General features: G+C 44.9%; 1 pseudogene; it reads right to left on the minus strand.

Moving 5' to 3' along the window:
• The window catches only part of LOC124044447, a 37,552-nt pseudogene extending 13,417 nt beyond the window's left edge, over window positions 1-24,135 (minus strand).
• Between the last annotated feature and the right edge of the window lie 3,636 nt (window positions 24,136-27,771).

The following is a 27,771-nucleotide window of genomic DNA, read 5'->3' on the forward strand; positions in this document are numbered from 1 at the left end:
GAACTGTTTGGCCATAATGACCATTGTTATGTTTGGAGGAAAAAGGGGGAGGCTTGCAAGCCGAAGAACACCATCCCAACCGTGAAGCACGGGGGTAGCAGCATCATGGTGTGGGGGTGCTCTGCTGCAGGAGGGATTGGTGCACTTCACAAAATAGATGGCATCATGAGGGAAGAAAATTATGTGGATATATTGAAGCAACATCTCAAGACATCAGTCAAGAATTTAAAGCTTGAGTGGCCATCACAAAGCCCTGACATCAATCCTATAGAACTGAAAAAGCATGTGCGAGCAAAGAGGCCTACAAACCTGACTCCGTTACATCAGTTCTGTCAGGAGGAATGGGCCAACATTCATCCAACTTATTGTGGGAAGCTTGTGGAAGGCTACCTGAAACATTTGATCCAAGTTAAACAATTTAAAGGCAATGGTACCAAAGACTAATTGAGTGTATGTAACCTTCTGACCCACTGGGAATGTAATGAAAGAAATAAAAGCTGAAATAAATCATTCTCTCTACAATTATTCTGACATTTCACATTCTTAGAATAAATTGGCGATCTCAACTGACCTAAGAGAGGGAATTTTTACTAGGATTAAATGTCAGGAATTGTAAAGAACTGAATGTATTTGGCTAAGGTGTGTGTAAACTTCCGACTTCAACTGTATGTAAACCTGGGATGCAAATACCGATAGCCGCTGATAGACCTACAACCGTTCTCTGTTGAACTGACTCTCCCGCAGACGGACCGACGACTCCAACAGAGAATACAACGACATATGGGCATAAACATATTGATTACAATTATTCCTGAATGAGCGAGCCTTCACGTGCAAAAGATTAGCATTTCAATTAATATAATTATCCACTGTGTGTAGTGATCCATTTTGCCTTTCCCGCTCATTCTCAGTCCACACCCCCCTTTCTTTGTATACCAAGCCGTCATATTGGTTTAGTTCACTAGGGGATCTGCCCTATCACTGTGTAGCTCAGTTGGTAGAGCATGGCGCTTCTAACGCCAGGGTAGTGGGTTCGATCCCCGGGACCACCCATACGTAGAATGTATGCACACATGACTGTAAGTCGCTTTGGATAAAAGCGTCTGCTAAATGGCATATATTATTATTATATATATTATATATATTATTATTATATTATTATATTATTATTATTATTATAACCAATATCTACTGTTTTTTTCTGCATTTCTGTGATTATTTAGTTAGTTAGTAAATAAATGATTAAGCCAATTGGTGTATGGATGATTCATGGTTGGGTTCGTGCAGATAACCAAGAATTCTATGATGTTTGAAATTAGACTGACGTAAGGTAAAGAATAATTCATTAATAGAAGACTAATTGATTAGATATTAAAATATCTGAAGAGTTGTATTCGGAAAAGTATAACTTTGTAATCTGAAGATTATCCATGGTGCCCCGACTTCCTAGTTAATTAAATATACATGATTAGTTTAATCACGTAATAATAATTACAGAGAATTGATTTGATAAAATAATAGTATTCACCTTTAATGATACTAAAGACATGATAGACAATTGATTGTTTATGTGTGCCATTCAGAGGGTGAATGGGAAATACAAAATAGTGCCTTTGAAAGTGCCTTTGAACTGGTTATGGTAGTAGGTGCTAGGTGCACCGGTTTGTGTCAAGAACTGCAATGCTGTTGGGTTTTTCACATCAAAGGTTTCCTGTGTGTTTCAATAATAGTACAACACCCAAAGGACATCGAGCCAACTTGACACAACTGTGGGAAGAATTGGAGTCAACATGGGCCTGCATCCCTGTGGAACGCTTTCGACACCTTGAAGAGTCAGTGCCCCAATGAATTGAGGCTGTTCTGAGGGCAAAGGGGGGAACATTTTTTTTACATCCCTGTTAGTGAACATTTCTCCTTTACAAGATAATTCATCCACCTAACAGATGCAGCATATCAAGAAGCTGATTAAAAAGCATGCTCATTACACCGGTGCACCTTGTGTTGCGAATAATAAAAGGCCCCATTAAAATGTGCAGTTTTGTCACACAACGTTTTTGGGGGAGTGCAATTGGCATGCTGACTGCAGGAATATCCAACAGAGCTGTTGCCAGAGAATTGAATGTTCTTTTCTATACCATACGCCGCCTCCAAAGCACTTTTGTGGGTGAAGGCTCCTTCTTATTGGCTGGGCCTGGCTGCAAAGTGGTTGGGTCTTAATGCTCCAAGGCCCACCCATGGCTGCACCGCTGCCCAGTCATGTGAAATCCATAGATTAGTGCCACACATCAGATACATTGGTATATCACGTTACATCACTCTACATCACCAGATCACTCTAACTAACGGTTGCAACAAATGTAGCCTCTTACAAGGCATTCCTCAAAATGAGACACCAACACCATGAAACAACAATACCATGCACCAACTACTGGTAAGGTACTGTATTCTGTGGGATGGAATTACAGTACCTTTCGAAATACAGCACTTCTTTACAGTAGTGTACTGTTAAAACAAAGAACTTACAACTTATTTAGAATTTACAGTATAATTTACCAGTTATGCCTAAAATCACCCACAGTGTATTGCGATTTACGGCAATTTACTGTAAATAATGAATACAGTACTGTTATTTTTATTGTACAATATTGTAAAAACAACACCATTTGTTTTACAGTGTAGGTCCAGCATCATCAGATCACCTATGTCGTTCACCCCGTCTGGCAAACAGACTGTTACTCACTCCAGATCTCTGGATAGGCAGACCTGGCAACCCAGACGAGACCTGCAGGACAGGAGACAGCAGGTACAGGGACAAGGTCATTATACACACTTTAGGAATCATGTTATCATATCTATTCCCTTTCCACTAGCAGCTTGGTTTGGCTCTTTCGGGGACTCGTGCCTCCCCCCAAAATATAAGAGATAATAATTTAATACTACAGATAGCTAAAGCAACCTGTCTGTAACCATGCTAGCATGATCCAAGATGGCGTAGCAGTAACTCGTCCTGTCGTATCGTCTCTCTGTAAATATCGTCTCTTTTTCGTTTTAGATATTTTAGATATTTTTTTCTTCGCATATCTTTAAAAACATTTTGCTAAACTTAAGCTTCCAAATACTCTTCTGCAACCCGCCAATGTAGCTACTTTTCCTAAAGTAGTTATATTTACTTCGAAACCGAAACCGGAACCCTTCAACTGAAGCTAGCCAGCTATGCTAGCGGTCTTCAGCTAACCTTTAGCTCGGAAAGCTCTCGCCAGTTCGAACAACGCGACGCTAACCAGAGCATAACGGACCTATTTATTTTTTACCCCCGGATTCCCACCACAAACGGAACATTCTTCAGCTGGATCTTCACAACTAGCTATCGAGCTAAACAGCAACCCTGGTTGATTACACCTGTTTCCACCCACGTAGCTTGAAGCTAGCCCGGCCAGAGCTCCTAGCATACTCCTGGGCTACAATACCTGGACCTACGACCGGTCTATCGATGTCACCGCATGAAGAGGAATTAACAGACTCACCCCATCACAACGTCCTCCAAAGTCTAACTCTCTAGCCCTCGCTATCTCCTTGCTTGCTAACTCGGCATGCTAACTGCTAGCTTGTTTAGCCCAGAACACACTCTAGAACCTCCAGAAGCTAACCAGCTAGCTACAAGCTATTTAGCTACCAGCTAGCTAGCTACAAGCTACTTAGTCATTGTTAGTTTTCTTAACCTGGATAACACTCGCCAGCCCAGCCCCCCTGCCCCATCTACCGCTGCCCCTGGACTCTGATCACTTGGCTACATAGCTGATGCACGCTGGACTGTCCATTAATCACGGTACTCCATTCTGTTTGTTTGTTTTATCTGTCGGCCCCGTTGCCTAGTCAATGCCATTTTACCTGCTGTTGTTATGCTAGCTGACTAGCTGTTGTCTCACCCACTGTTTTAGCTAGCTTTCCCAATTCAACACCTGTGATTACTGTATGCCTCGCTGTATGTCTCCCTCAAATTTCAACATGCCTTGTATACTGTTGCTCAGGTTTGTTATCATTGTTTTAGTTCACTATGGAGCCCCTAGTCCCACTCGTCATACCCCTGATACCTCCTTTGTCCCACCTCCAACATATGTGGTGACCTCACCCATTACAACCAGCATGTTCAGAGATAAAACCTCTCTCATCATCATCCAGTGCCTGGGCTTACCTCCGCCATACCCGCACCCCACCATACCCCTGTCTGCGCATTATGCCCTGAATATATTCTACCATGCCCAGAAACCTGCTCCTCTAATTCTCTGTCCCCAACGCTCTAGGCGACCAGTTTTGATAGCCCTTAGCCGCACCCTCATACTACTCATTCTCTGTTCCGCGGGTGATGTGGAGGTAAACCCAGGCCCTGCATGTCCCCAGGCACCCTCATTTGTTGACTTCTGTGATCGAAAAAGCCTTGGTTTCATGCATGTCAACATCAGAAGCCTCCTCCCTAAGTTTGTTTTACTCACTGCTTTAGCACACTCTGCTAACCCTGATATCCTTGCCGTGTCTGAATCCTGGCTCAGGAAGGCCACCAAAAATTCAGAGATTTCCATACCCAACTATAACATCTTCCGTCAAGATAGAACAGCTAAAGGGGGAGGAGTTGCAGTCTACTGCAGAGATAGCCTGCAAAGTAATGTCATACTTTCCAGGTCCATACCCAAACAGTTCGAACTACTAATTCTGAAAATTACTCTCTCCAGAAATAAGTCTCTCACTGTTGCCGCCTGCTACCGACCCCCCTCAGCTCCCAGCAGTGCCCTGGACACCATCTGTGAATTGATTGCCCCCCATCTAGCTTCAGAGTTTGTTCTGCTAGGTGACCTAAACTGGGATATGCTTAACACCCCGGCAGTCCTACAATCTAAGCTAGATGCCCTCAATCTCACACAAATCATCAAAGAACCCACCAGGTACAACCCTAACTCTGTAAGCATGGGCACCCTCATAGACGTCATCCTGACCAACTGGCCCTCCAAATACACCTCCGCTGTCTTCAACCAGGATCTCAGCGACCACTGCCTCATTGCCTGTATCCGCTACGGTGCCCCAGTCAAACGACCACCCCTCATCACTGTCAAACGCTCCCTAAAACACTTCTGTGAGCAGGCCTTTCTAATCGACCTGGCCCGGGTATCCTGGAAGGACATTGACCTCATCCCGTCAGTTGAGGATGCCTGGTCATTCTTTAAGAGTAACTTCCTCACCATTTTAGATAAGCATGCTCCGTTCAAAAAATGCAGAACTAAGAAGAGATACAGCCCTTGGTTCACTCCAGATGTGACTGCCCTCGACCAGCACAAAAACATCCTGTGGCGGACTGCAATAGCATCGAACAGTCCCCGCGATATGCAACTGTTCAGGGAAGTCAGGAACCAATACACGCAGTCAGTCAGGAAAGCTAAGGCCAGCTTCTTCAGGCAGAAGTTTGCATCCTGTAGCTCCAACTCCAAAAAGTTCTGGGACACTGTGAAGTCAATGGAGAACAAGAGCACCTCTTCCCAGCTGCCCACTGCACTGAGGCTAGGGAACACGGTCACCACCGACAAATCCATGATTATCGAAAACTTCAACAAGCATTTCTCAACGGCTGGACATGCCTTCCGCCTGGCTACTCCTACCTCGGCCAACAGCTCCGGCCCCCACCCGCAGCTCCTCGCCCAAGCCTCTCCAGGTTCTCCTTTACCCAAATCCAGATAGCAGATGTTCTGAAAGAGCTGCAAAACCTGGACCCGTATAAATCAGCTGGGCTTGACAATCTGGACCCTCTATTTCTGAAACTATCCACCGCCATTGTCGCAACCCCTATTACCAGCCTGTTCAACCAATCTTTCATATCGTCTGAGATCCCCAAGGACTGGAAAGCTTCCGCAGTCATCCCCCTCTTCAAAGGGGGTGACACCCTGGACCCAAACTGCTACAGACCTATATCCATCCTGCCCTGCCTATCTAAGGTCTTCGAAAGCCAAGTCAACAAACAGGTCACTGACCATCTCGAATCCCACCGTACCTTCTCCGCTATGCAATCTGGTTTCCGAGCCGGTCACGGGTGCACCTCAGCCACACTCAAGGTACTAAACGACATCATAACCGCCATCGATAAAAGACAGTACTGTGCAGCCGTCTTCATCGACCTCGCCAAGGCTTTCGACTCTGTCAATCACCATATTCTTATCGGCAGACTCAGTAGCCTCGGGTTTTCGGATGACTGCCTTGCCTGGTTCACCAATTACTTTGCAGACAGAGTTCAGTGTGTCAAATCGGAGGGCATGCTGTCCGGTCCTCTGGCAGTCTCTATGGGGGTGCCACAGGGTTCAATTCTCGGGCCGACTCTTTTCTCTGTATATATCAATGATGTTGCTCTTGCTGCGGGCGATTCCCTGATCCACCTCTACGCAGACGACACCATTCTATATACTTTCGGCCCGTCATTGGACACTGTGCTATCTAACCTCCAAACGAGCTTCAATGCCATACAACACTCCTTCCGTGGCCTCCAACTGCTCTTAAACGCTAGTAAAACCAAATGCATGCTTTTCAACCGATCGCTGCCTGCACCCGCATGCCCGACTAGCATCACCACCCTGGATGGTTCCGACCTTGAATATGTGGACATCTATAAGTACCTAGGTGTCTGGCGAGACTGCAAACTCTCCTTCCAGACTCATATCAAACATCTCCAATCGAAAATCAAATCAAGAGTCGGCTTTCTATTCCGCAACAAAGCCTCCTTCACTCACGCTGCCAAGCTTACCCTAGTAAAACTGACTATCCTACCGATCCTCGACTTCGGCGACGTCATCTACAAAATTGCTTCCAACACTCTACTCAGCAAACTGGATGCAGTTTATCACAGTGCCATCCGTTTTGTCACTAAAGCACCTTATACTACCCACCACTGCGACTTGTATGCTCTAGTTGGCTGGCCCTCGCTACATATTCGTCGCCAGACCCACTGGCTTCAGGTCATCTACAAGGCCATGCTAGGCAAAGCTCCGCCTTATCTCAGCTCACTGGTCACGATGGCAACACCCATCCGTAGCACGCGCTCCAGCAGGTGTATCTCATTGATCATCCCCAAAGCCAACACCTCATTTGGCCGCCTTTCGTTCCAGTACTCTGCTGCCTGTGACTGGAACGAATTGCAAAAATCGCTGAAGTTGGAGACTTTTATCTCCCTCACCAACTTCAAACATCAGCTAGCTGAGCAGCTAACCGATCGCTGCAGCTGTACATAATCTATTGGTAAATAGCACACCCATTTTCACCTACCTCATCCCCACAGTTTTTATTTATTTACTTTTCTGCTCTTTTGCACACCAATATCTCCACCTGTACATGATCATCTGATCATTTATCACTCCAGTGTTAATCTGCAATATTGTAATTATTCGCCTACCTCCTCATGCCTTTTGCACACATTGTATATAGACTCCCCTTTTTTTCTCTGTGTTATTGACTTGTTAATTGTTTACTCCATGTGTAACTCTGTGTTGTCTGTTCACACTGCTATGCTTTATCTTGGCCAGGTCGCAGTTGCAAATGAGAACCTGTTCTCAACTAGCCTACCTGGTTAAATAAAGGTGAAATAAAAAATAAAAAATAAAGTGCACATACAGTATGTTCACATTCACATGTGAATGTACCTTACGTAACATGTTATGTTATCATTCTACATGTCTGAGTTACTGTTTAAACTGTTTTTTCACTTAAACTGGATGGGAGCCATGTGGGAGAAGCATGTTTGTTAAAGATAAGACTGGGATGAAACATTCCTCATTAGTAGAGAATTAAGCACTAAGTCAGTGTCTGATAATGATGTGTTCTAGAGAATAACATTAGATTAGAAATTATGTTTTCTGGATAATCATGTTAGATATGTGAAAGGTCGCCAGGGGAAAGATCTGGTCTTGACCAGGTTAAATGTTACAGACAGACAAGAGTCTCACCTGGATCATCGCAGCTAGCTAGCTGCAATCCGAGTGACTGCTCCTGGCTAGCGTCTCTGTCCCGAGCACCAATTATCCTGGAACTAGCCCATGCTAGGCCCATCTCCTGGCTAGCTGAAGAGGTCCATCAGCAACTCCTGGGCTACAATACCTATTCTGCCAACTGGCCTGGACCCCTTTTACTGCCGGTACGTGGTACGGAACCCTGCCGATTCTTCATGACAGGACTAGCGATGAAATCTGCTTGATGGGGTTACTCAACTGGCTCCTACGTCACATGACGTCCCCTGAATGCCCATCTGCTAGCCTGCTATCCGCGGCCCGCTAGCTGTCTAGAGCATATCGGACTGTTAGCTAATAGGTCCATCGGCCAATTTCCCGTGCCACTACTCCTATTTTGCTAATCGGCCTGGGCTCCTTTTACTACACGAAGCCCTGGTTATCCATCAGGACTGGACCACCAATGTAATCTGCCCAAGGTTTTTTTCCCAACAGGCCCCTCGGTCGCAACGTATCCTGAATGCCCATTTGCTTGCCTGCTAGCCGCGGCTTTCTAGCTGTCTAGACCATATTGGACTGTTAGCTGAATAGATCCATTTGCCAATTGGACTGAACCCCTCTGCTACACGGAACCCTACTAATCCATCATGACTGGTCTATCGACGGAACCGCACAAGGAGGCTTCAACAGACTTTCCTCCATCACGACGTCCCTTTAAGGCCCTTCTGCTAGCTTGCTAGCCCCGGCCTGCTAGATGTCTGAATCGCCGTGTCTCCAGCCAGCCCAACTATTCACTGGATCACTCGGCTATGCATGCCTCTCCCTAATGTCAATATGCCTTGTCCATTACTGTTCTGGTTAGTGATTATTGTTTTATTTCACTGAAGAGCCTCTAGCCCTGATCAATATGCCTTAACCAACCATGTAGTTCCACCTCACACATATGCGATGACATCACCTGGTTTAAATGTTTCTAGAGACAATATCTCTCTCATCATCACTCAATGCCTAGGTTTACCTCCAATCACATCCAGAAACCTGCTCCTTTTACTCTCTGTTCCAAACATACAAGACAACCAGTTCTTATAGGCTAGAGCTGTACACTTATCCTACTTCTCCTCTGTTCCTCTGGTGATGTAGAGATTAATCCAGGACCTGCAGTTCCTAGCTCCACTCCTATTCCCCAGGTGCTCTCATTTGTTGACTTGTGTAACCGTAAAAGCCTTGGTTTCATGCATTTAACATTAGAAGCCTCCTTCCTAAGTTTGTTTTATTCACTGCTTTAAAACACTCAACCAACCCGGATGTCTTAGCCGTGTCTAAATCCTGGCTTAGGAAGACCACCAAAAACCCTGAAATTTCCATCCCTATCTATAACATTTTCCGCCAAGATAGAACTGCCAAAGGGGGCGGAGTTGCAATCTACTACAGAGACAGCCTGCAGAGTTCTGTCTTACTATCCAGGTCTGTACCCAAACAATTCGACCTTTCCAGAAACAAGTCTCTCACCATTGTCGCTTGTTATAGACCACCCTCTGCCCCCAGCTGTGCCCTGGACACCATATGTGAATTGATTGCCCACCATCAATCTTCAGAGATCATGCTGCTAGGTCACTGAAACTGGAACATGTTTAACACCCCGGCCATCCGACAATCGAAGCTTGATGCCCTCAATCTCACACTAATTATCAATGAACCTACCAGGTGCAACCCCAAATCCGTAAACAGGGGCACCCTCATAGAAACCTGCCCTCCAAATACACATTTGCTGTCATCAACCAAGATCTCAGCGATCACTGCCTCATTGCCTGCATCCGTAATGGGTCTGCGGTCAAACGACCACCCCTCATCACTTTCAAACACCCCCTAAAACACTTCAGCGAGCAGGCCTTTCAAATCAACCTGGGTATCCTGGAATGATATTGACCTCATCCCGTGAGTAGAGGATGCCTGGTTATTCTTTATAAGTGCCTTCCTCACCATCTTAAATAAGCATGTTACATTAAAACAAATGTAGAACCAGGAACAGATATAGCCGCTGGTTCACTCCAGACCTGAGTGCCCTGGCCAGCACAAAAACTTCCTGTGGCGTACTGTATTAGCATCGAATAGCCCTAGTGATATGCAACTTCTCAGGTAAGTTAGGAACCAATATACACAGGCAGTTAGAAAAGCTAAGGCTAGCTTTTTCAATCAGAAATTTTCATCCTGTAGCACAAACTCAAAAACGTTCTGGGACACTGTAAAGTCCATGGAGAATAAGAGCACCTACTCCCAGCTGCCCACTGCACTGAAGATAGGAAACACTGTCACCACCGATAGATCCACTATAATTGAGAATTTCAATAAGCATTTTTCTCCGGCTGGCTATGCTTTCCACCTGGCTACCCCTACCCCAGTCAACAGCCTGGCACCCCTACAGCAACTCACCCAAGCCTCCACCACTTCTCCTTCACCCAAATCCAGATAGCTGATGTTCTGAAAGAGCTGCAAAATCTGTACCCCTACAAATCAGCCGGGCTAGACAATCTGGACCCTCTCTTTTGTAAGATTATCTGCCAAAATTGTTGCCACCCTTATTACTAGCCTGTTTAACCACTCTTTAGTATCGTCTGAGATTCCCATAGATTGGAAAGCTGCCGCGATCATCCCCCTCTTCAATGTGGGAGACACCAAAACGGCTACAGACCTATATCTATTCTACCCTGCCTTCCTAAGGTATTCGAAAGCCAAGTTAACAAACAGATATGCTATGCAATCTGGTTTCAGAGCTAGTCATGGTTGAAACAGTATCATAACCGCCATCGATAAGAGACAATACTGTGCAGTCGTATTCATCGACCTGGCTAAGACTTTCGACTCTGTCAATCACCACATTATTATCGGCAGACTAAACAGCCTTGGTTTCTCAAATGACTGCCTCGCCTGGTTCACCAATTACTTATCTGAGTTCAGTGTTCAGTGTGTCAAATCGGAGGGCCTGTTGTCTGGACCTCTAAAAGTCTCTGAGGGTGCCACAGGGTTCAGTTCTCGGGCGGACTCTCTTCTCTGTATACATCAATGATGTTGCTCTTGCTGCTGGTGATTCTCTGATCCTCCTCTACGCAGACGACGCCATTATGTATACTTCTGGTCCTTATTTGGACACTGTGTTAACTAACCTCCAGACGAGCTTCAATGCCATACAACTCTCCTTCCGTGGCCTCCAACTGCTCTTAAATGCAAGTAAATCAAAATGCATGCTTTTCAACCGATCACTGCCCGCACCTGCCCACACGTCCAGCATCACTACTCTGGACGGTTCTGACTTAGAATATGTGGACAACACCTTCCAGACTCACATTAAGCATCTCCAATCCAAAATTAAATCTAGAATCGGCTTCCTATTTCGCAACAAAGCATCCTTCACGCCATATAATACCTACCACTGCGACCTGTACGCTCTCATTGCCTGGCCCTCGCTTCATACTCGTCGCCAAACCCACTGGCTCCAGGTCATCTATAAGTCCCTGCTAGATAAAGCCCTGCCTTATCTCAGCTCACTGGTCACCATAGCAGCACCCACCCGTAGCACGCACTCCAGCAGGTATATCTCACTAGTCACCCCAAAAGCCAATTCCTCCATTGGCCGCCCTTTCCTTCCAGTTCTCTGCTACCAATGACTGGAACAAACTGCAAAAATCACTGAAGCCGGAGACTCATATCTCCCTCACTAACTTTAATCACCAGCTGTCAGAGCAGCTCACAGATCACTGCACATATAAATAGCCCATCTGTAATATAGCCCATCCAACTACCTCATCCCCATACTGTATTTATTTATTTAGCTCCTTTGCACCCCAGTATCTCTACTTGCACATTCATCTTCTGCACATCAATTACTCCAGTGTTTAAATGGTATATTGCAATTACTTCGCCACCACGGCCTATTTATTGCCTTACCTACCTTACCTCATTTGCACACACTGTATAAAGATTTTTTCTACTATATTATTTACTGTATTTTTGTTTATTCCATGTGTAACTCTGTGTTGTATGTGTCAAACTGCTTTGCTTTATTCTTGGCCAGGTTGCAGTTGTAGTTGAGAATTTGTTTTCAACTAGCCTACCTGGTCAAATAAAGGTGAATTAAAACATTTTTAAAAAACTACAAGGTGGCTGAGAGCCTCAAGTTGCTGACACAGAGCAACTGTGAGGGAGAAAAAACACATATTTAATCAGAAAATGTTTTATAACTGTACTTATCTGATTTGTCACCTGAGGGGAGTTTGTACAATTTTCATACCAAACTGATTATATTCTAATGTGAAGTGAATTGGGCAGAAACAATCGTCAATAGTCAAAGTATGATTATATCTTTAATCTGCTCATCTCATCGCATCTGAAACCTACCTGAGGTATCGTGACTAATGAGAAGGTGTGAAGGTGTTAGCCAGCTGTCACTCACGTGCTGGTTAGACATGGGCCAGGCTCAACATGTTCATACTGTAGGTGTTCTGTGTGTTTCGGAGAGAGTTAAAGTATTTGATGGGTATGCATCAGCAAGTGTGTCACTTGTGAGGCCTTAAGCCACATTGATCTTCCTGTCAATGTGTGTTTGGGAATGCCTACTTACGTGTGTGTGTATGTATGCCTTCGTGTGTGTATGTGTGTGCGTGCGAGACTCACATGTCAGTGAGGCCAAAGGCCATGTCCAGCATGTCATTCTCCTCATCAATGATGGGCCACAGCTGGTCGTACCCTTTCTGATCCAGGATCACATGACAGGTGGAACAGGCCAGGGTCCCCTCACATGCACCTGGGGAACACACACACACATTCAAACTGTCAAGACACAGCTTATACTATATCAATATAGCTAATGAACTCAGGCCTAGTGAAACGTGCTATATCAATGTAAAGCATTAAATTAATATCATGTCTGGTTCTGGATGAATCCCTAGACACTCTGGCGCTGTGCTATCTGGGGAGTTGAGTGTAGGGGGTTAGTGGTGGGTGGGTCATTCTGGCAAACCCCCCAGCCTCCAAAATTGCTCCATTCTGAGTAACGGAATGCCCTATTATGTCATAATAATGCCTTATTATGTTGGATGTAATTCACTGTAGAGCATAATTCATTCCAGGGACACAGGTCAGTGCGAGTGAGGTAAGACCTCCCCAGTCAGTTCAGCTCCAATTAGTACTGGCCCTTCTGATGGTACTGCTGAGCACCTCTAGCATCTCTCTTTGTTGATGCTTGTTGATGGTTACAAAGCCCTTACAAATCCATGAGCTAATTCTGGCTCTGCATCACCATCATATGGGCTGTATCCCTCAGAGACTACGGGATGAATGGATGAGAATATGATACTTTATTAGGATATCAATGTGATGATGTGAATGAAGGTCAACTGTGATACAAGTCCGTATTTGACGTCCTTCCATGTCTGAGGACGTCGGAAGATTACGTGGAAAATGGCCACTAGGGGCAACAGTGAGTTCTGTTACCTTCAAGTAGGTTTCAGTTTTGCTGGGGTGTTGTGAATTGGCGTAAGCATTTGCTGTAACTGACAGTTAGACTTACAGGTTATGTCGTTGTCTTTTGTTTGAATTGTTTATGTGTCCGCTGTGCGGGGGAAATGATAATACAAGCGGAACTACGTAGCTAATACTGTTGTAACGGGGATCCTTATTGTAGCAACACACTTTTGGAGGGAAGGCAATCCTGCGCTGCGTTAGCTAAGTTTTCAAGGAATAATAAGTGTGAAGTTTGATTTCCTCCCTTCTGTAATAAGCAGCCAATGAGGTATTTGTTATTTTATTCATGTGTTAATCTGAACCTGTTATAACGCCGGTTAAACTGTTATGTATGTAAGCACTTCAGAGTTATACCAAGCTAATAAGTCACTCGTAAGATAAGGTTGTAAGAGTGTGCTTAACTGTATTTTTCATTTACTTTATAGTTCTCACGGAAGGTGATAATTCTGACTAAAACTACAGAATAAGGCCGCCAGTTAAAATCAAGGAACGGTTGTGCTCGTGGTTACTGAAGGGAGCTACATTTGCCTCTGATTCCAAAAGTTGCAAGTTCAAATCCAGTGATAGAAAGCCTATCGCAAACCACACACACACACACACACACACACACACACACACACACACACACACACACACACACACACACACACACACACACACACACACACACACACACACACACACACACACACACACACACACACACACACATTCAAACATTTGAACACACCTACTCATTCAATGGTTTTTCTTTGTTTTTACTATTTTCTACATTGTATAATTTTTGTGAAGATATCAAAAAATAACACATATGGAATCATGTTGTACCCAAAAAAGTGTTAAACAAATCAAAATATATTTTAGATTCTTCAAAGTAACCACCCTTTGCCTTGATGACAGCTTTGCACACTCTTGGCATTCTCTCAACCAGCTTCACCTGGAATGCTTTTCCAACAATCTTGAAGGAGTTCCCACATATGCTGAGCACTTGTTGGCTGATTTTCCTTCACTCTGTGGTCCAATCCAAGATGGCGTAGCAGTAGGTCGTCCTGTCGTATCGTGTCCCCTGTATATATCGTCTATTTTTAGTTTTGCATATTTTTCTTCGCATATCTTTAAAAACATTTTGCTAAACCTAAGCTTCCAAATACTCTCATGCAACCCGCCTCACCCAATGTAGCTACTTTTTCCTAAAGTATTTATATTTACTTCGGAACCGGAACCCCTCAACTGAAGCTAGCCAGCTAACCACCAGCTATGCTAGCGGTCTTCATCTAACCGGTCATCAGCTAACCTTTAGCTCGGAAAGCTCTCGCCAGTTCGAAACAACGCGACGCTAACCAGAGCATAACGGACCTATTTATTTTTTATCCCCGGATTCCCACCGCAAACGGAACATTTTTCAGCTGGATCTTCACAACTAGCTATCGAGCTAAACCGCAACCCACGACCGGTCTATCGATGTCACCGCATGAAGAGGAATAAACAGACTCACCCCATCGCAACGTCCCCCAAAGGCTAACTCTCTAGCCCTTGCTATCTCCTTGCTTGCTAATTCGGCCTGCTAACTGCTAGCTTGTTTAGCCCAGGTCCGCTAACTGCTACCTTGTTTACCCCGGCCTGCTAACTTTTAGCTTGTTAGCACAGGCCTGCTACCCGTCTGCATCGCCGCGTCCCAAACACTCAGTGACCCATATGTACTTTCTATCTCTTCCCGATTAAAAAAAAAAATTGTTCATACCTTCCGGAAACCTGCCTCACCCAATGTGATACGGAATCGCTATTATTTTTAATTTTTAGAACACACTCAAGAACCTCCAGAAGCTAACCAGCTAACTAGCTACAAGCTATTTAGTCATTGTTAGTTTTTTAACCTGGATAACACTCGCCAGTCCAGCTCCCCTGCCCCATCCACCACTGCCCCCTGGACACTGATCACTTGGCTACATAGCTGATGCACGCTGGACTGTCCATTAATCACGGTACTCCATTCTGCTTGTTTGTTTTATCTGTCTGCCCCGTTGCCAAGACAATGCCATTTTACCTGCTGTTGTTGTGCTAGCTGATTAGCTGTTGTCTCACCTACTGTTTTAGCTAGCTTTCCCAATTCAACACCTGTGATTACTGTATGCCTCGCTGTATGTCTCTCTCAAATGTCAATATGCCTTGTATACTTTTGCTGAGGTTAGTTATCATTGTTTTAGTTCACAATAGAGCCCCTAGTCCCACTCCTCATACCCCTGATACCTCCTTTGTCCCACCTCCAACATATGTGGTGACCTCACCCATTACAACCAGCATGTCCAGAGATACAACCTCTCTCATCATCACCCAGTGCCTGGGCTTACCTCCGCTGTACCCGCACCCCACCATACCCCTGTCTGCGCATTATGCCCTGAATATATTCTACCATGCCCAGAAACCTGCTCCTCTTATTCTCTGTTCCCAACGCTCTAGGCGACCAGTTTTGATAGCCTTTAGCCGCACCCTCATACTACTCCTTCTCTGTTCCGCGGGTGATGTGGAGGTAAACCCAGGCCCTGCATGTCCCCAGGCACCCTCATTTGTTGACTTCTGTGATCGAAAAAGCCTTGGTTTCATGCATGTCAACATCAGAAGCCTCCTCCCTAAGTTTGTTTTACTCACTGCTTTAGCACACTCTGCTAACCCTGATGTCCTTGCTGTGTCTGAATAGATTTCCATACCCAACTATAACATCTTCCGTCAAGATAGAACTGCCAAAGGGGGAGGAGTTGCAGTCTACTGCAGAGATGGCCTGCAAAGTAATGTCATATTTTCCAGGTCCATACCCAAACAGTTCGAACTACTAATTTTGAAAATTACTCTCTCCAGAAATAAGTCTCTCACTGTTGCCGCCTGCTACCGACCCCCCTCAGCTCCCAGCTGTGCCCTGGACACCATTTGTGAATTGATTGCCCCCCATCTAGCTTCAGAGTTTGTTCTGTTAGGTGACCTAAACTGGGATATGCTTAACACCCCGGCAGTCCTACAATCTAAGCTAGATGCCCTCAATCTCACATAAATCATCAAGGAACCCACCAGGTACAACCCTAACTCTGTAAGCAAGGGCACCCTCATAGACGTCATCCTGACCAACTGGCCCTCCAAATACACCTCCGCTGTCTTCAACCAGGATCTCAGCGATCACTGCCTCATTGCCTGTATCCACTACGGAGCCGCAGTCAAACGACCACCCCTCATCACTGTCAAACGCTCCCTAAAACACTTCTGTGAGCAGGCCTTTCTAATTGACCTGGCCCGGGTATCCTGGAAGGACATTGACCTCATCCCGTCAGTTGAGGATGCCTGGTCATTCTTTAAAAGTAACTTCCTCACCATTTTAGATAAGCATGCTCCGTTCAAAAAATGCAGAACTAAGAACAGATACAGCCCTTGGTTCACTCCAGACCTGACTGCCCTCGACCAGCACAAAAACATCCTGTGGCGGACTGCAATAGCATTGAATAGTCCCCGCAATATGCAACTGTTCAGGGAAGTCAGGAACCAATACACGCAGTCAGTCAGGAAAGCTAAGGCCAGCTTCTTCAGGCAGAAGTTTGCTTCCTGTAGCTCCAACTCCAAAAAGTTCTGGGACACTGTGAAGTCCATGGAGAACAAGAGCACCACCTCCCAGCTGCCCACTGCACTGAGGCTAGGGAACACAGTCACCACCGATAAATCCATGATTATCGAAAACTTCAACAAGCATTTCTCAACGGCTGGCCATGCCTTCCGCCTGGCTACTCCTACCTCGGCCAACAGCTCCGCCCCCCACAGCTCCTCGCCCAAGCCTCTCCAGGTTCTCCTTTACCCAAATCCAGATAGCAGATGTTCTGAAAGAGCTGCAAAACCTGGACCCGTATAAATCAGCTGGGCTTGACAATCTGGACCCTCTATTTCTGAAACTATCCGCCGCCATTGTCGCAACCCCTATCACCAGCCTGTTCAACCTCTCTTTCATATTGTCTGAGATCCCCAAGGATTGAAAGCTGCCGCAGTCATCCCCTCTTCAAAGGGGGAGACACCCTGGACCCAAACTGTTACAGACCTATATCCATTCTGCCCTGCCTATCTAAGGTCTTCGAAAGCCAAGTCAACAAACAGGTCACTGACCATCTCGAATCCCACCGTACCTTCTCCGCTGTGCAATCTGGTTTCCGAGCCGGTCACGGGTGCACCTCAGCCACACTCAAGGTACTAAACGATATCATAACCGCCATCGATAAAAGACAGTACTGTGCAGCAGTCTTCATCGACCTTGCCAAGGCTTTCGACTCTGTCAATCACCATATTCTTATCGGCAGACTCAGTAGCCTCGGTTTTTTCGGATGACTGCCTTGCCTGGTTCACCAATTACTTTGCAGACAGAGTTCAGTGTGTCAAATCGGAGGGCATGCTGTCCGGTCCTCTGGCAGTCTCTATGGGGGTGCCACAGGGTTCAATTCTCGGGCCGACTCTTTTCTCTGTATATATCAATGATGTTGCTCTTGCTGTGGGCGATTCCCTGATCCACCTCTACGCAGATGACACCATTCTATATACTTTCGGCCCGTCATTGGACACTGTGCTATCTAACCTCCAAACGAGCTTCAATGCCATACAACACTCCTTCCGTGGCCTCCAACTGCTCTTAAACGCTAGTAAAACCAAATGCATGCTTTTCAACCGATCGCTGCCTGCACCCGCATGCCCGACTAGCATCACCACCCTGGATGGTTCCGACCTTGGATATGTGGACATCTATAAGTTCCTAGGTGTCTGGCGAGACTGCAAACTCTCCTTCCAGACTCATATCAAACATCTCAAATCGAAAATCAAATCAAGAGTCGGCTTTCTATTCCGCAACAAAGCCTCCTTCACTCACGCTGCCAAGCTTACCCTAGTAAAACTGACTATCCTACCGATCCTCGACTTCGGCGATGTCATCTACAAAATTGCTTCCAACACTCTACTCAGCAAACTGGATGCAGTTTATCACAGTGCCATCCGTTTTGTCACTAAAACACCTTATACCACCCACCACTGCGACTTGTATGCTCTAGTCGGCTGGCCCTCGCTACATATTCGTCGCCAGACCCACTGGCTCCAGGTCATCTACAAGGCCATGCTAGGTAAAGCTCCGCCTTATCTCAGTTCACTGGTCACGATGGCAACACCCATCCGTAGCACGCACTCCTGCAGGTGTATCTCACTGATCATCCCTAAAGCCAACACCTCATTCGGCCGCCTTTCGTTCCAGTACTCTGCTGCCTGTGATTGGAACGAATTGCAAAAATCGCTGAAGTTGGAGACTTTTATCTCCCTCACCAACTTCAAACATCAGCTATCTGAGCAGCTAACCGATCGCTGCAGCTGTACATAGTCTATTGGTAAATAGCCCACCCATTTTCACCTACCTCATCCCCACAGTTTTTATTTATTTACTTTTCTGCTCTTTTGCACACCAATATCTCCACCTGTACATGATCATCTGATCATGTATCACTCCAGTGTTAATCTGCAAAATTGTAATTATTCGCCAACCTCCTCATGCCCTTTGCACACATTGTATATAGACTCCCCCTTTTTTTCTACTGTGTTATTGACTTGTTAATTGTTTACTCCATGTGTAACTCTGTGTTGTCTGTTCACACTGCTATGCTTTATCTTGGCCAGGTCGCAGTTGCAAATGAGAACTTGTTCTCAACTAGCCTACCTGGTTAAATAAAGGTGAAATAAAAAATAAATAAATAAATCCCAAACCATCTCAATTGGGTTGAGGTCGGGTGATTGTGGAGGCCAGGTCATCTGATGCAGCACTCCATCACTCTCCTTCTTGGTCAAATAGCCCTTACACAGCCTGGAGGTGTGTTTGGGGTCATTGTCCTGTTGAAAAACAAATGATAGTCCCACTAAGCACTAACCAGATGGGATGGTGTATCGCTGCAGAATGCTGTGGTCGCCATGCTGGTTAAGTGTGCCTTGAATTCGAAATAAATCACAGACAGTGTCACCAGCAAAGCACCCCCACACCTCCTCCTCCATGCTTCACACATGCAGAGATCATCCGTTCACCTACTCTGCATCTCACAAAGACACGGCGGTTGAAATCTAAAATCAAAAATTTGGACTCATCAGACAAAAGGACAGATGCCACCTGTCCATCTACCTGTCCATCTACAAGTATTTGATTCACTGCCGATTTTGCAGGTTTTCCAACTTACAAATTACAGACCTCAACATGCTTTGTATCATAGGTACACTTCAACTGTGAGAGACGGAATCTAAAACAAAAATCCAGAAAATCACATTGTATGATTTTTAAGTAATTCATTTGCATTTTATTGCATGGCATACGTATTTGATACTGAAAGAGAGGTTGTAATCTGAATAAAGGGGAAAAGGCCATTTTTTAACATAGGGTGAGACATTCTTACTAATTTGCTAGAGAACCAGTTTGGATTTAAATATAACTTTTGTATAACTGAAGCCTTACGTTAACCATTCAGAGTTAATGCCTAACCTTAAGATTTCTGAGTTAATGTCTAAACTTAACCATAACCTTAAACATGTGGAGTTAATGCCTAAACTTAACCTTAAACACTTTTGACATTTGAGAAACATGTATGCACATCTAATTCTGATGTGAGACTGTGAGAGCTAGTTGGAATGATATCCAAGGCCATTCTCCATTATGAACGGTATGTACAGAGTACACAGGGTTGGGTGTTGAAACCAGGCAGAACAAAGGTAGCCATACTGCACAGGTTTGAATGTGTCACCTTGGAGTATACTGTGAACCATCAGATCCTCCTCTCCACCCTCTCCGAGTTGGGCATCTCCGGCGCGGCCCACGCTTGGATTGCGTCCTACCTGACAGGTCGCTCCTACCAGGTGGCGTGGCGAGAATCTGTCTCCTCACCACGCGCTCTCACCACTGGTGTCCCCCCAGGGCTCTGTTCTAGGCCCTCTCCTATTCTCGCTATACACCAAGTCACTTGGCTCTGTCATAACCTCACATGGTCTCTCCTATCATTGCTATGCAGACGACACACAATTAATCTTCTCCTTTCCCCCTTCTGATGACCGGGTGGCGAATCGCATCTCTGCATGTCTGGCAGACATATCAGTGTGGATGACGGATCACCACCTCAAGCTGAACTTCGGCAAGACGGAGCTGCTCTTCCTCCCGGGAAGGACTGCCCGTTCCATGATCTCGCCATCACGGTTGACAACTCCATTGTGTCCTCCTCCCAGAGCGCTAAGAACCTTGGCGTGATCCTGGACAACAAACTGTCGTTCTCAACTAACATCAAGGCGGTGGCCCGTTCCTGTAGGTTCATGCTCTACAACATCCGCAGAGTACGACCCTGCCTCACACAGGAAGCGGCGCAGGTCCTAATCCAGGCACTTGTCATCTCCCGTCTGGATTACTGCAACTCGCTGTTGGCTGGGCTCCCTGCCTGTGCCATTAAACCCCTACAACTCATCCAGAACGCCGCAGCCCGTCTAGTGTTCAACCTTCCCAAGTTTTCTCACGTCACCCCGCTCCTCCGCTCTCTCCACTGGCTTCCAGTTGAAGCTCGCATCCGCTACAAGACCATGGTGCTTGCCTACGGAGCTGTGAGGGGAACGGCACCTCAGTACCTCCAGGCTCTGATCAGGCCCTACACCCAAATAAGGGCACTGCGTTCATCCACCTCTGGCCTGCTCGCCTCCCTACCACTGAGGAAGTACAGTTCCCGCTCAGCTCAGTCAAAACTGTTCGCTGCTCTGGCTCCCCAATGGTGGAACAAACTCCCTCACGACGCCAGGACAGCGGAGTCAATCACCACCTTCCGGAGACACCTGAAACCCCACCTCTTTAAGGAATACCTAGGATAGGATAAAGTAATCCTTCTCACCCCCCCCCCCCTTAAAATATTTAGATGCACTATTGTAAAGTGGTTGTTCCACTGGATGTCATAAGGTGAATGCACCAATTTGTAAGTCGCTCTGGATAAGAGCGTCTGCTAAATGACTTAAATGTAATGTTAAATGAGTTATACTTCTGTAAGATATGTAATGACTGTATAGTTTTTCTCAACTGTTACTGCTGAAGTTTAAACTGGACTAGATGTTTCTAAAGAATTTGCGTTGGGGAACTACAAAGGAAAAGGATGTAATACAATGAGATGAGACTGTACATTGCAGACCACTCTGTACTGGATTAGATCATGTACTGTACATTACAGATGTCGACTACATTACAATTGAAATACATTACAGTGCACTGTACATTGCTGGTTTAGGACATCATGTTTCTAAATTCTTCCAGCTCAAAGGGTGAGGGATAAGCGATGATGTATATCAGGATCTATCGGTAGAGCAGAGCCCAAGACTTGACTGACTTTTGTTTAGTTCATTTGATTGAAACGTTTGGGGGAACACATCATTGTATTACCTTCACCCTGCAGTTTCAGTATGGGGAGAGTGAGTGAGTGAGTGAGTGAGTGAGTGAGTGAGTGAGTGAGTGAGTGAGTGAGTGAGTGAGTGAGTGAGTGAGTGAGTGAGTGAGTGAGTGAGTGAGTGAGGCACCATGTGTGTGGTTGGAGCTAAAAACAGTGTTTTGTTAATTTGATGGGACATGGACGTCCAGAAGGCTCAGAGGATCAAGGCACTATAAAGTTCTGGAGCTACTGGATTAAGGTCTACTCTAAGGCATGTAGCAGTTTTCACTGTGAGAGGCGAGAGGTTGGGAGCTTTACACCTGGCTGAGCCACGCGTTGGGTTCATTCAAAACACAGTTCCACCCACACCCTGGACCTGCCCAGAAACAGTCCATTAAAATCAGTTCAGCCTATGAAATGCACATTCCATTCAGGACGTCCTTCCTTCTGCGAGAGGAGAGTTCTCTCTGAATAAGGAGAATGTTATCGGAGCACTTGGTTTTTACCAGCCTTGGCCTCACATGGTCCAAGTAGGATTGAGAACGAATGGAGTCCCTCTCTCTCTCCTTCCCTCTCTCCTTTCCCTTCGCGCCTCTTACACTGTTCTGCAGCCACATTCCACCCGCTAACGAACTCTTTCTGCAGCCCCACCCAGGGCCTCTTTGGCTTAACTACTTTCTCCAGGCTCTCCATCAACATTGTTGATAACTTTGCACCCAATTTGAGTTTCTTCTTTATTAGTCTGGGTTGCCAGATATTCCTGTCCAACTTAATGGTTGCATTTAGGTTATTGCTTGTGGCTGTGCGGGCCATTGCGAGCCCCACATGATTTGACACGAGGTGTTAGTTTTGTAGAAATCCAGCAATACTTTGAGGGCCGGGAGTTGAGTAGCCCTGCCGTAGAGGTCTTATATAGCAGTGATTCTCAACTGGTGGGTCACAACCAAAATTTGGGTCGACGGAAGTTTTGAATGGGTCACGGGAGTCTGAGTAAGAAAAACACAAAAAAACATACAGTACAAGTGGAAAGTTTGACACAGCTACTCATTCAAGGGTTTTCTTTGTTTTTACTATTTTCTACACTGTAGAATAATAGTGAAGACATCAAAAATATGATATAACACATATGGAATCATATAGTAACCACAAAAAAAGTATTAAACAAATCAATAATATATTTTACATTCTTCAAAGGAGCCACCCTTTGCATGTTCTTGGCATTCTGTCAACCAGCTTTATGCGGTAGTCACTAAGAATGAACTAAGAATGTGATAAATGTAGGTTTTTCCTCATAAAAACGAATAATTGTACATTTCTTACACACGTACGACAAGTACCTAACCTGAGGACAGTGTTAATAACAGCATGTGAAAATCAAGACAATTAAGTGTCTCTTTTGGAAATGTTTTGAACATAAAATGATTCACCAGATCACTCTAAAATGAACCGTGTTGAAGTCCTGACATCTGCAAAAGAAGAGAACACCAGACCGGTTTTCCAGACCGGAGTCCTTCCAGGAATCCAGATTGTATCATGTCAATGCCTAAATAGGACAGATGTGCACGAGAAAAGAGCAGAAACGAGTGACAGAGGCAGAGAAAGGGAAATATAGAGCGAGAAAGAAAAGCCTTGCAAACATCAAAGGTGACGTTGCTGACGCCATATTGTATTCATCCCCTCTCTTTGACCCTCTCTCTCTCTCTCTGCTTCTTCTCTGCCTCCCTCCATCGGTTCTATCACTATGTCTGGATAGACTGTTTGATCCTGGGGCTCATCCATATAAAGTCATGCAAATATTTAGTGGAAACCAACCAAACGTGCCCAGAGTGCCAGAGGTAAATGGGCAGCATGTTGAAGTGCCACTCTTAGTGAGAGGGTGACAGTCTTACCACATGTCCTAATATGGACACAATGCCATACCATCCTCCATCTTCTTCTCAGCTTATTCTGGGAAATGTGTCTTGGATCTTATCAAATAAACACAGCATCAGAAATATGGACCCATGTTGGGATGCCAACAGTGCATGCACCATATACAGTAAAGCATTTAACCAGGACTGTATCCACTTGTCTGTTGACCAATTTCACCAATTTCACCATGGCACACCAAACTTACCAAAGCCATCGATATATACGTTTTGGTCGACGACCAGGTCTAGAAAACTGTTGCCCTTGGCACAGGAAGTGGTGATCTTCTGCCTGTCACGGTTGATGAAATAGTGTCACGGTTGAAGAAATAAACTGTCACCTTCTCCTCTGACCTAGAGTATGGAAGAGCGAGTAAATGGAGACAGAATGAGACAGAATGAGAGTGCGAGAGAGAGGTGGGATCATTCAAGTGTATTCAGGTGTATACTGTACATTACTCTTCAGGTGAGCCAAGAATAGAATCATAAAACCTTCACAGGATCAAAACATATTGGACTGCCTTTGAACCCAACTGAAATGAGTTTACATGATGTATGTTAGTGGTGCAAATACATTTAGTTGAAGCCTCAAAAGGACCAAAGTATCCAGGTAATGCTACCCACACACACATCATTCTATTATTTTACAGTTACTCTTTTTCTTAGAAAAACTAAAACATAGTTTCACTGATATGTAGGCTTTTAGTGGATGGTCGACAAACTCTGGTGCCACTTTAGTGCTGTCTGGTCACAGTACCAAGTATCCCCTCGTCTTACTACATCATCTGAAAAAAAGCAACACTGTCTGTTGAGTATCCAACACTGTAGTGGTTTGGTTGCCAGAGCACAGCACCCAAACACCATCAACATAACAGACTTTTACAAGGCAGACTGTTCTGTGTGCTGTGCTGTACTGTGTTGGCCAGAGGCTTTGGTTTATAGAGTTAGACAATAAGAACAACACACTTTCTCTGTTTGTACTCTAACATGCCGAATCACTGCCATGGGGGTTTAAAACCTCTTAAGAATCAGACCCTTTTTTGATATTTTTGCCTAAAATGACATACCCAAATCTAACTGCCTGTAGCTCAGGACCTGAAGCAAGGATATGCATATTCTTAATATCATTTGAAAATAAACACTTTGACGTTTGTGGAAATGTGAAATTAATGTAAGAGAATATAACACATTAGATCTGGTAAAAGATAATACAAAGAAAAAACATATTTGAAATGCTTGAGAAAGGCCTTAACGTATTTTATCATCAAGACTGCCCAGGTGTGCCTAATTGGTTTATTAATACATTTTCAAGTTTATAATTGTGCACGCTCCTCAAACAATAGCATGGTATTCTTTCACTTTAATAGCTACTGTAAAGTGGAAAGTGCAGTTAGATTAGCAAGAATTTAAGCTTTCTGCCCATATCAGATATGTCTATGTCCTGGGAAAAAAATGTTGTTACTTACAACCTAATGCTAATCACATTAGCCTACGTTAGCACAACCGTCCCGCGGGGGGGACACCGATCCCGTAGAGGTTTTAACAGAGGTCAGACGAGAGCTTGATAACTGTCACGTCAGTCAGTGCTCCTCCCCCCTATGCAAACAAACAGTCTTCATTGTAACCAGACAACATGGTTTAGTAAATATAAAATAAATATAAATAAATATATGCCATTTACAACTTTTATGGTTTCATGTGTGCATACATTCTATGTATGGGTGGTCCCGGGGATTGAACCCACTACCCTGGCGTTACAAGCGCCATGCTCTACCAACTGAGCTACAGAAGGACCAAGGTCAAAGGTCAAAGTCAAGGTCAAAGTGTTCATGCTGCTGCCACTAACAATTTAGTTATTAATTTAAATACCAAAGGCTACTACAAGAAATGTGAAATACTAATTAAATATTTCAAATGCAATCAAGGAAGGACTGGTCATCTGGTATTTCAGGCAAATGCCAGATGAGCTGATCCATTTTTAGCCCAGTACAGTAGTTTGCAAAATTAGAATTATCTGACTACAACTTGGGGTCATAATGGGAAAAAAATGGGCCGATGTGTTATAAATGCCAGGGATGATTTATGGTCTAAGTCCACCTCTGAATTAAATACTAAACCAAAAGAGTAAACAGCACATACAAGGGAAGGGAGTGTCCTCAGCACACAGTGGTTTATGGTAATATTTTGCTGCCCTCTTGTGTCTACATGTGAGAAGACAGTTTTGGCATGGAGTCGCCACACCTTCTCCCTGAAGAGTGCACCTGCTCACTCTCTCTAATGAATTAAAGAAATTCAATAAAAATACAATTGTATTGGTTGCATACACTTATTTTGCAGATCCAACAGTGTAGTAACACCTCACAATACAAAACAATACACACAAATTCCCCAAAATAAAAATAAACACATTAAGAAATGTTAGAACGAGCAACATCAGAGTCCGGAATATATATATATACACACTGAGTGTACAAAACATTAGGAACACCTGCTCTTTCCATGACATAGACTGACCAGGTGAATCCAGGTGAAAGATATGATCCCTTATTGAGTCACCTGTTAAATCCACTTCGATCAGTGTAGATGAAGGGGAGGAGACCTTGAGATACGGATTGTGTATATGTCCCATTCAGAGGGTGAATGGACAAGACAGAAGATTTAAGTGCTTTTGAACAGGGTATGGTAGTAGGTGCCAGGCACATCGGTTTGTGTCAATAACTGCAATGCTGCTGGGTTTTTCCACACTCAATAGTTTTCAGTGTGTATGAAGAATGGTCCCCTACCCAACGGACATCCAGCCAAGTGCAGGCCAGTGGTCGCAAACGGATCACGAGAGAGGACAATGGAAGCTGACACGAATTGTGCAACGCAACAGACGGGCACAGTTATTCAACTCGCAGTCGAGTACAACATTGGTGCCCAAATACCTAGGGTATGGAGAACCACATGAGTACATGCATCCATCATGCCACGAGTCAAAATTGCAGGCCGGTGGTGATGAAGGTGTGGGGTGAGTTTTCATGGCACACATTGGGCCCCTTGATAAAAGTAGATCAATGTTTGAATGTCACATGATATCTGAACGTCATTGCCAATCAGATGCATTCCTTCATGGAAGCAGTGTATCCACCTGCAAATAGATTTTTTTCATCAGGATAATACCCATGCCACAAGGCTAGGATTGTCCAGGAATGGTTCCACAAATGCCAATTCAGTTTACTGCAGTGGCCTGCCCAGTCACCAGATCTCAATCCAATTGAGCATCTCTGTGATGAGATGGAACAAGCTATTCGGAGTAGAGATCCACTACCAGCCAACTTGACACAACTGTGGAAACATTGGAATTGACATGGGCCAGTATCCCTGTGGCTCGCTTTCAACACATTGTAGAGTCCAATTGAGGCTGTTCTGAGGGAAAATGGGGGTGCAACTCAATATTAGGAAGTTGGTCATAATGTTTGCACACTCAGTGTGTATAATGTGTATGGACAGTATATGAATAGAAGAGGTGTAGGATGAGCCTTGACAAGATTATGAAGCCGGTAAAACAGTATATAAACATAATTAAAGTGACCGGTGTTCAATGACTATGTACATAGGGCAGCAATCTCTAATATGCAGGGGCGAGTAGAGATTGGATTACCGGCTAGTGACAGTGACTAAGTTTAGGGTAGGTTCCTGGGTGGTGACCGGCTTGTGGTGACTATTTAACAGTCTGATGGCCTGGAGATAGAAGCTGTTTTTCAGTCTCTCTGTTCCTGCTTTGATGCACCTGTACTGCCTATGCCTTCTAAATGGTAACGGTGTGAACAGGCCATGGCTCGGGTGGCAGAGGTCCTTGATAATCTTCTTGGCCTTCCTGTGACACTGGGTGCTGTAGATGTCCAGGTTGGCAGGCAGTGTGCCCCCGGTAATGCGTTGGGCTGATCACACCACCCTCTGGAG

The sequence above is a fragment of the Oncorhynchus gorbuscha genome, linkage group LG09 (genome assembly GCF_021184085.1).
Source record: "Oncorhynchus gorbuscha isolate QuinsamMale2020 ecotype Even-year linkage group LG09, OgorEven_v1.0, whole genome shotgun sequence".
Taxonomy (NCBI): domain Eukaryota; kingdom Metazoa; phylum Chordata; class Actinopteri; order Salmoniformes; family Salmonidae; genus Oncorhynchus; species Oncorhynchus gorbuscha.